Source organism: Stenella coeruleoalba (assembly GCF_951394435.1).
Source record: "Stenella coeruleoalba genome assembly, chromosome: 1".
NCBI lineage: Eukaryota > Metazoa > Chordata > Mammalia > Artiodactyla > Delphinidae > Stenella > Stenella coeruleoalba.
Genome location: NC_137169.1, coordinates 21,279,175 through 21,289,934, shown reverse-complemented (window position 1 = coordinate 21,289,934; position 10,760 = coordinate 21,279,175). Strand labels below are relative to the sequence as shown.

The 10,760-nt window shown below is 45.7% G+C and overlaps 1 protein-coding gene across 1 annotated transcript in view; it reads left to right on the top strand.

Annotated features, from left to right (window-relative positions):
* The first annotated feature begins 3,218 nt into the window (after positions 1 to 3,218).
* Positions 3,219 to 10,760, top strand: part of WASF2 (WASP family member 2) — a 71,345-nt gene continuing 63,803 nt past the window's right edge. The window contains 1 exon segment of the mRNA XM_079928693.1: positions 3,219 to 3,388. The gene's annotated coding sequence lies outside the window, so the exon portion shown is untranslated.

The window sequence follows — 10,760 nt, the reverse complement described above, 5'->3', positions numbered from 1 at the left end:
CTCTCTGTGCTTCCTTTATCTCATTTGTAAAATGATGATAATAACAGGCCCTAATTTATAGGACTGCTGTAAGAATTTATGAGTTAATACCTATAAAACACTTAGCACATGGCTGGCACATAGCAAATGCTCAAAGTTAGTGCTTATTGGCAGTGCCGTGCGGCTTGTGGGATCTTAGTTCCCTGACCACGGATTGAACCCGCACCCTTGGCAGTGAAAGCGTGGAGTCCTAACCACTGGACCATCAGGGAATTCCCAGTATTAGTATTAAGATGCACAACACCACTCCCTCTGAAAGCAACCTATCTCCATTGCCTAAAAGGAGAAACAAAGTCTCCTGTTGCCAGACAACCTTCAAGCAAAGCCCCAGAATCTTATCTAGTACGGGTAGTAACTGCTGACATCGATAATAATAATAACTATTATTAAGGTGAACACTCAACAACTGCTACTTATGTGCCAACTACCGTGCTAACTACTTCACATTTATTATCTCATTTAATCTTCACAGCTCTGGGAAATAGAAGCAATTATGATCCCCAGTTTACAGATAAGGAAACTGAGGCTCAGAGAGGTGACATCACCTGCCCAAGGTCACACTGCTAGGAATTGGTATAGATGTGATTTGAACCCAGGCTTGCCTGACTCCAAAGTCTTCTATGACAATTAAGGTCAGATGACAACTTGCCCAGTGCACAGGTGCTTATATCAGCTCTCTCCCAAATGCATCTCCAAATGCATCTGCTGCCTCAGGCTCACTTCCTTCCATGCTTCGAAGACCAAGCATCATTTATGGAGTGACTTTTGTGCACCAGAATGTTTTATACACATTTCCACACTGAATCCTCACTCTCCACCTTATGCCCTTCTAGCACTATTCCCATTTCTCAGAAGAGTAGCCGAGGCACAGACGTGTGGTGACTGCTTAAGGTCATACAGTCCAAGATGAGATGGCAGAGCCAAGATTCAAACCCAGGTGGGTTGGCCTCAAAGCAGGGACTATCAAAAAGAACACAGACCCTGGGAGAACTGCCTCACTTTCAAGGCCAGGTTCCCTCCCCTGTTAACACCTTATTTGTTTAGGCTCTAAGCAACAGCTCCGCCCTCCCTCCCCAATGCCACTATCCCCCTTGGCCTAGATGCCTTCCACACCCTTTCTCTTGGCCTGCAACACTTCTCCCAACCACCAGCTGCTTAGTCAACCCCCACTCACCAACTCACCTCTTCAGGAAGCTTCCTGTGTCCCCACCCCATTCCCTGACATTTACTCTCATAAACACATTGTACTTTGCCTCCTGTTCCTTATCACGGTTTCTAATTGTATTTTGATTTGTCTGATCATTTGTTTAACAACTTGTTTCCTCATCAAACTGTAAGCTCCATGAGGGTCTGAGTCTGTTTTGCTCCTCATTGTAGCTGCACCACTGGCAGGCTGCCCTACACATGGTTGGTGTGTAATAATTTTTTACTGAATGGATGAATCCATGAATGAATAAATAGCTATCAGGCACTTTACACACATGACTCATTAATTCCACAATTAACTCATTGAATCCTCACAACTGCTCTGTTCCCATTTTAGAGAAGACTTAGGTGAGGCTGAGAGCTAGAAGGTAGTGGAGCTTAGATTCATCTTGGGTCAGTCTGCCCCTAAAGTCACTGACCTCTACATAGCACCTGCTGCCTCCCAGCACCCAGTGGCCACAGGCAGGATTTAAATAGTCATTGGTTGTCAGACCACACTGCCCAACTTGAGCCTGGAGGTCACTGACTCAGCAGGCACTGGGGCCTTGTCGGCACCACCCAGTTGGTAGTTTCTGCCCTTCTAAAGTCTTAGGCTGCTCTCCCTCCCACTCCCTTTTTGGCTTCCTTCCTTTCCAGAGAGGGAAAAGGACTAGGAATTATAGCCAAGGCAGCCCTTCTGAGGAAAACAATTCTGTGGTGAAAAGAGCCCAGTTCTGAGAGCAGAGAGACATGGATTTAAGTCCTGGAATGGAGACTGCCCCTCTTGGAGCTTCTGCGTCTTGTTCTGGATTCTACCTGGGTTTCTGAACCACGTGTCATCCCTTACCCACTTCCTGATTCCTAGGCCCCCAGAAACAGCTCGGGTGCACCACTAGGATCACTTTTCCCAGGAACCTTGGTGATTAACAATAGCTGGGGGGTGGCCTGTGCCTAAGTTTATGGTGACCAGAGAGATGGGGGACTGGCCTGGCACCCTCAAGTCCCTCCCTGGAATGCTAAGGGGTTGGGGGAGGGAAGTCTCTCTCAGGGGACACCACACCTGGAAGGGAGAAATACGGGAATGGAAGCCAAAAGATATAGGTTTGAGATCCAGGGTCATTTCAAATTCCCTGGGTGACTCAGGGTAAGTCATGGAGTTTTCAGTTTCCTCTTCTGCAAAACGAGGACAGTATCTGCCTTACAAAGTTGCTCTAGAGAAGTAACTGAGGTACAGGTGAATTTGTCACACTGATACCCAGCCTGCAACCCTTTATAATCGACAAGGCGCACATATACACGCTCATGCATGAATCCTTAACAAATACCCCAGGGCACGAGGCAGACATGACTACTCTTACTTTGCAGGACAAACTGAGACTCAGGTAAGTTCAGAGAGCTGTCTGTGGTCAGAGTGCGGTGGCGGCTGAACCAGGGTCCAACTCACCTGACCCTGGCCTTTCAGAACCAGCTCCCAATCCCAGGACCCCGGGCCTCGCCCCGGACGGATCCTTTAACAGCGGGCTGGAGCCTATGACTCACTCTCCCCACCCTACTCTTTGCCCGGCCTGAGACCGGGAGGGAAGGGATAAAACTACTACCAACTTTAGGGGTGTCCACAGAAAGTTCATAGGCTTGGCCCCTTCCTTCCACCAAAGGTACTGGTTATTTGAACTCTAACAAGACGAATTAGCCTCTCAATACACTTTGTACGCGTTTTTACACTTTCTTAGGTGGGATTTTCCTACTTTGAATTTAGGAGTTGGTTTAGTTTAAAATCCACCCCCACTTCACTTGGTTTGCCCCTTGCTGTTGACTCCGATTACGGAAGTAGCTCGGGTGGAGCTCCCGGGACAGTACCCTTGAGTACGTCGTTTGCGTAACTATTTAACTGACATTCTACTCAGGCCAATGGAATGCCCGGAAGCACCAGGCAGGTGGGGCAGAGAGCCAATCAGGGCGTTTGGCGGGGTGTGGCTGCGTCCCGGGGCGGGGAATCGCGTAATGGCGGACGCGGGCCGGTTTAGCGCGGCTGGGGGCGTAGCGCGCTGAGGGGGGTCTGGCTGTGTGGCAGCCCGCGACGCGGCCGGCGAGAACAGACCCCGTGCGGAGAAGGGCGGCCGGCCGACCAGCCCCTCTGTTGCTGAGGGCGACCGCGCGAGACCAGGTGAGCATCAAGTCCCCGCGGGCTGGCCCGGCCGTGAGGCGCCGGGCCTGGTCGGGCCGCCCCTCCCAAGCAGCGCAGGGTCCTGGGGGAGTGGGTGCCGCGCCTCCTGCCGCAGACCGGCAGAGACCCGGTGAGCGGTCAGCGAGGGGTGGCGCCTTACAATACACTCACCTCCCCAGGGAGAGGTGTGCCGGAGATCCCCTCGGAGGCTTGGAGGGGCCCGCGAGTCTGTGAAGCTGCGAAAGTGTCCCAAGCTGACCTAGCGCTGCCACCAGCTCGTCGTGTGACCTTGGGCAAGTCACTTCTCTCTCTGGGCCTCGTTTTACCCATTTGTAAAACGAAGGCTTTGCAGGCAGATGTACATGAGTTGGATCCCAGACGTTGTCTGAAATCTTGGGCAAGTTCTTCTCCAGGCGGAGCCTCAGTTTCCATATCTGGACCATGAAGGCGTTGAAGTGCTCTTTGAGACCTCTGGCCTAAGTTGCAGAGTGGAGGAGAGGAGTGGTGTGTGTGTGTGTGCGCGCGCGTGTGTGTGTGTACGTACGTGTGTGTACAGGATGGTCTGCAGAGTAAGGAGGAGAGTTAGCTAAAGGGGCCCATTGAGGAAGGCTCTGGATGGACCCTAGGCTATGATGAGGTGGAGTCCCGTTTTCTTGGCCCTCCAGGATCCTAGAGCCTCTGAGATGGGGGAAGTTTTATACAGTTAGTTCTCCATAGAATCAGAGAAGAGGAAGGAATCCTTGGAGCCTTTTGGGGCTATGATTGAAATTTAGGCCCCAAAGAATTCAGGAGGGTTAGGAGGAGGAGGAGGGGGAACATTTATGGTGCTCCTACTATGCGTCAAACATGTTCTTGCTTAATTTTTACAGCCTCATTTGAGAATTTACACATAAGGAAACTAAGTTTCAGAGGAGTTAAGTAACTTGCCCAAGGTCACACAGTAAGGTACACAGCTTACCATCATTAAGGTGTTTTCCTTTGAGAGTCACTGGGCAAGGGGGAATTGTCCACTTAAAGGAAGTTTGCTTTGTCACAGATGGGGGTCAGGTTCCAGTCCCAGACACTTGAATTGACTTCTAGCATGGAGACAGGATGGGTCTTGATCTCTGGATGGTTAATTATAAGTACGTTCCCTTTGTGCAGTCTGTGAGTTGGAAAGGACAGTTACTAAATTGGAAAAGTCACTTTGAAGTGGATCAGAACCTCAGAGAACTCAGTTTGAATCATGACTGCATGGCCTGTGGAAGAAAGTTCACCAACTATTGGTGCATAGACTTGACTCTTGGTTCAGAGCGGTGCTAGCCCAGTAGCTTTTTCTCTTCCCTAAGAAGGCCAAGTTTTCCTGGGGTGGAAGAAATTTCCCATTTGTTAGTGCAATCCAAAGTCTTTGGATTCCTGGGGTGAAAGGTTCAATAGCCGGCCTCTTGATTAAGGGAAATACTCCTTTCTTTGTGCTCCCTGTTATTTGACTTCTAGATGAGTGAAGATTGTGGACTTGGAGTGGATACTATAGATAAATTGCAGCCCTTAATTTTTCCAAGCCTCAGAGCTTTTTGTTAATCAAAATGGTAGGACGGCAGTGTGTATTGTTCTCGTATGTCAACGGTAGGGAAGAAAATTGGAAGAGGAAGTTGCTGAGAAAGAGGGCGTTTCTTAGCATTGGAGCCAATATGTATTTCTTTGTTTGAAATTCTAAAACCAGAAAAGCAGCAGCTGAAGGAGGAAGGAAGGAAAGAACTGTGAAACTCTTCTTCGCTTTGAAATATCTTTAAGGACTGTTCTGTTGTTGTCCCCTGTCCAAGGCTCTGTTTTCACAGAAAAAGTCAATTGTAATTTGTTCAACGTTCAGAAGTTGTATTCTAGAATGAAAGAATTTTAAATCTTAAACTTTCTGAGATAATTTTTAAAAAATCAGAACCGAATATGTTGTTTATTAGTGGATGATTCTTTCAACATAATTACCAATCGCAGCCTTTGGGTTTTTTTTTTTTTTAAACTGTGATTTAAATTAGTGGATTTCAATCTAAGAGGAATTGATCTAGATATTGCATGATGCAAATGTCCCCATCACCTGAAAAACACGTAATGGTGTGTTCGTTTTTTGACGTTTGTTAAGTCTTTATAATGCTTTATTTTACCGGATTGTGTATGTGTGAATAGTTAAGACACTGAGTTTATTGCATGTAAAATCTACATTCACTCTCAGTATTAGTTATATTTTCTATGTAAGATTTAGTCTTAATTAGTATACCAGTCTACAGTACCTTGGGGCCAAAAAAAAAAAAAAAGGTTCTTGGGGCCAGTTGTGCTTCTGAAATTAGAATTTTTTGAATTTTGGTTAGGGAATATGGTACATATACTGTATGTTATGTAACATCCCAGAAAGGTGTGGGGCAGCACCTTGTAATCAAATGCATTACTATTTCTTCGGTAAAACATCAGAATGTTCACACCAACTGGGATAAATAAATACTATACATAGCCTCATGTCATTTCATGTCAGGATTTGCCGCCAAATGAATAATGAAAAACTTGTTTGTTTATACCTTTTGGATTTTGGAATTGAAGTTAAGGGATTGTGGACTTTTATGGATAAAACTTGTATGATGACAATAACAATTACAAGGACAAATATTGTAAACCAAGCTAATTTTAAAGTCATGGATCCTAAAAACAGTATTACGTAGAAGACACATTTTTTTCTTTCTTTCACATGGCAGTCTTATTCTAATTAATATATGCCAATATTCATTTTTCCTTAAGTACCAGATTTTACCTTTTAATACTGTCATTGGGCCCTGTTTTAGATGTTTGAATGACACCCTGCCCTGTTTTTTTTTAAAGTAATTTATAGGGTCTTGTGCTCATCAATTTTTGTACAGCAGTTAAGAGAATTGTACCTTTTCCTATATAATTCAGAGAGAGACGAATCAGGTGAGGATCTGTAGATTCATGTTTGCAGAATTTTAAAGCTGATGTTCCCTTCCAGGTGGTCTTTAGTATGAGGTCGTTGCTGCTGGATGAGATTTAGATCAAAATCTTTTAATTTTTTAAGCCTCCACAATTTGTTCATCTTAGTAAGGAGTTTACTAAAATATATTTAGAATTTTTTTTTTTTTTTTTTTTTTTTTGCGGTACGCCCACCTCTCACTGTTGCGGCCTCCGGACGCGCAGGCTCAGCGGCCATGGCTCACGGGCCCATCCGCTCTGCGGCATGTGGGATCTTCCCGGACCGGGGCAAGAACCCGTGTCCCCTGCATCGGCAGGCGGACTCTCGACCACTGCACCACCAGGGAAGCCCTAGAGTATTTTTTATTTCAAGTGTATGCCATTTGAAAAACTAGAGTTTACCAGTCTTATGAATTTGGGTGATTTCTTTAAATGGCCAAGGACCTCTAGGAGCAAATTTACAAAAATTCAGTCTACTCTTTGCTTTTCTTGGGCACTTCAACTATAGAGTGAGGTGGACTGGTATTGTTGGAGGTTAAAGAATTATTTCTTCTCTTTATTTATTAAAGAATATTTATTTATTCATTTGGCTGCATCAGGTCTTAGTTGAGGCATGTGGGATCTTTCATCGCGGCGTGCGGTCTTCTCTAGTTGTGGCGCGCGGGCTCAGTAGCTGCGGCGCTCAGGCTTTCTAGTTGTGGCACACGGGCTCTAGAGCATGTGGGCTTAGTTGCCCCACGGCATGTGGGGTCTTAGTTCCCCAACCAGGGGCCGAACCCGCATCCCCTGAATTGGAAGGCAGATTCTTAATCACTGGACCACCAGGGAAGTCCCTGTTTCTTCCCTCCCTCCCTCCCTCCCTCCCTTCCTTCTCTTTCTTTCCTATAAATTTATTTATTTATTTTTGGCTGCGTTGGGTCTTTGTTGCAGTGCGGTGCACAGGCTTCTCATTGCGGTGGCTTCTCGTTTCTGAACATGGGCTCTAGGCATGCAGGCTTCAGTAGTTGTGGCACATGGGCTCAGTAGTTGGGACTCGCGGGCTCTAGAGCGCAACGGGCTTAGTTGCTCTGCGACGTATGGGATCTTCCTGGACCAGGGCCCGAACCCATGTCCCTTGCATTGGCAGGCGGATTCTTAACCACTGCACCACCAGGAAAGTCCCTCTGTTTCTTCTCTTTAAAAGAAGGCCCTTGACGGCATGAATTTGAGAGATTCTGGTCTTCAGGACAAACAACCACCTCTTTTGAGGGCCTCAGTTCATCTTCCTACTTGGGTTATCTCCATAGTTCTTAAGAATGGTACTTTCACTGTCTGGGGGATAGAAGGGGTATGGAACAGTGTATCAGGAGTTGAAGGTGCAGTTGGTGTGTGACTGGACTGGGGAATAAGAGCAGTTGTTATCCAGACTACCTCAGTTTCTTTTGTTTCATAAGGATTGATAATATTGCAAAAGGGTTACAAATTAGTGAACAAACATACTATTACAAGTTACTCTGTTGTGACTGTGGATAAACTCTTCAACACAAGAACTGTATTTTATACTTCTTTTGTATTCTTTAACGCCTAAAGGCCAGGGCATCAGACATGTTGCATCAGAATTTACCATCAAAAAATAAATTATATCTGGGAACTCCTTTGTCAGTAAACAACCAGGGTTGAGAACCATTGAGGTAAGCACATGGTAGGTGTTCAATAAATATATGTTGATTAATTTGCTCTTGGTTCTGGCATGAATTGGGTAGGGTGGAAGAGGACCCAGATTTTTTATAAAGTAAAAATAGCTTTCCAGGATACCAACACACATCCAACAGTTGGCAGATCTGGATCCATAGTCAGTTCATTGCTAGTTACTCTACCAGCATAACCACCCTGACTTTGTGATCTAGGCAAGATTGAATACAGTCTTGTCAGCAGGCAACTGAAAGTTTTATTTAATCCTTGGGTAGTGGCCTTACTGATTAATAAGATTGGTTGGGGTGACAGTCGCTAAATTGAAAGAATTCTTGGGGATTTGGGTTGGGGAGGTAGGCTGCTGGGCACCAGCAGTGCCAGGGGAAGAAGTAGAAAGTTATAATTTGACTGTGTCTCCAACACATAACACAATGTATGGAACATAATTGGTGTTCCATAGTTTTTGTTGACTGAAGAAATGAATGGTTCTTTGTTTGAAAAGAGGCATATAAGTTGTGAAATAAGATGCTTCCTACTCATCCTTCAGAACTGAACTAAGATGTCATCTGTTCCATGAATCATTCCTAGGAAAAGTTGAGTGACTCCCTTGTATGTCTTCTCCTTCATTAAAGCATTTATCAGATATTGTCAAATCAGATATCAGACAAATTATAAAACTCTTTCCCCTACCTAATAATGAGCTCCATAAGGGCTGGGCTGTACTGTTCATTTTTGTATGACTGGTGTGTAACACACAATAAAGCCTTTTTTTTTTTTTTTTTTTTTTTTTGGCCATGTGGCACGTGGGATCTTAGTTCCCCGACCAGGGGTTGAACTCGTGCCTCCTGCTTTGGAAGCGAGGAGTCTTAACCACCGAACCGCCAAGGGAAGTCCCAATAAAGGCAAAATAGATTCTAGTAATGTTTAATTTAGGCCTCTGTCTTCTACTTCATTCTTGTAGGCTTCTCTTTCTTCCAGTTCATGGTCTTTACTTTTCAGTTCAGATCAGCAAACATTTATTGAGAGGTAGGTCTTCGTTGGGCCTTGGGGTAGGGTTTCTCATCCTTGGTGCTGTTGACATTTGGGCTGGATAATATCCTGTATTGTGATAGGCTGTGCTGTGCATATTTAGCAGTAGCCCTGACCTTTACCCACTACCTAGTATCACCCTTCCAACCCCCACCCCAGCTGTGACAACCAAAAATGTCTCCAGATATTGTCAAATGTCCTTTGGGGAGCAGAATTGCTCCCTGTTGAAAACTATGTCAAGGGTAGTGGGTTCATAGAGGGAAATAAGTGTAGATGTCCTCACGTGTGTACTATCCTTTCATTTGTTCTTTCTGGTTATACAGTCTCATGTCTCTGACTTTTGGATAAGAAAGAAAAATGAGGGAAATCAGCAGGTGACAGCCTTAAAAAAGCACCATTGGGCTTCCCTGGTGGCGCAGTGGTTGAGAGTCCGCCTGCCGATGCAGGGGACGCGGGTTCGTGCCCCGGCCAGGGAGGATCCCACATGCCGTGGAGCGGCTGCGCCCGTGAGCCATGGCCGCTGAGCCTGTGCGTCCAGAGCCTGTGCTCCGCAACGGGAGAGGCCACAACAGTGAGAGGCCCGCGTAATGCAAAAAAAAAAAAAAAAGCACCATTATTTTTTTTCTGTCTAAATTTTATTTTATTTGGTTTAAATATATTAGAGCAGTACAGACAGCTGAATTATTTACACAGATTTTTGTAAATTCAGTTTCCACCACTGATTAGGTGGAGTAAAGAACTACTAGAATATTACTACCTTGAATAAAAGACTCAGCTTTTCTCAGAAAAGCTGTTTAACACCTAAAGAATAACCAGCATTTTTTTTTTTTTTTTTCTCCAGTACGCAGGCCTCTAACTGCTGTGGCCTCTCCCGTTGCGGAGCACAGGCTCCGGACGCGCAGGCTCAGTGGCTATGGCTCACGGGCCCAGCCGCTCCGCGGCATGCGGGATCTTCCCAGACCGGGGCACGAACCTGCATCCCCTGCATTGGCACGCGGACTCCCAACCACTGCGCCACCAGGGAAGCCCCCAGGATTGGTTTTATAGAGAACCTGGCAGGACTTGTCAGGATTCTTCTCAGCTAACTTTTTTTTTTTTTTTTTTTTTTTGCGGTACGCGGACCTCTCACTGTTGGGGCCTCTCCCGTTGCGGAGCACAGGCTCCGGACACGCAGGCTCAGCGGCCATGGCTCACGGGCCCAGCCGCTCCGCGGCATGTGGGATCCTCCCGGACCGGGGCACGAACCCGCGTCCCTTGCATCGGCAGGTGGACTCACAACCACTGTGCCACCAGGGAAGCCCTCAGCTAACTTTTGAGCTTCATGGCTAAGATATAATATATCTTTTAGTGTTCCTACATAGATACTTTATAACTCTAAAAAACATGTTTAGCTAATGAGCATGCTTTTCTAAGCTCAGTATTTTTTGTGATAGGTAGATTGGTCAAGGCAGTGGTCCTTGGTGCCAGTGGGCATTCATAAAATGATGACAGATTAGTAGTAACACTGGGGAACTTCGCGCCTTTGGCCAGCCTTCTACAATATAACATAATCATTCATGTCTTAGTCACCATTAAAGTGAAGTTGAATGAGTGTTTTTTTTTCCTGTTCCATTTGAAGTTATGAATAGTACTCTAGAGAATTCAAATGTATAGTTATGAATGGTATCTCAGAATAGTTACCATTTATGCAAGTGAGACACACTTCTTAACTTAGGAACCAAAC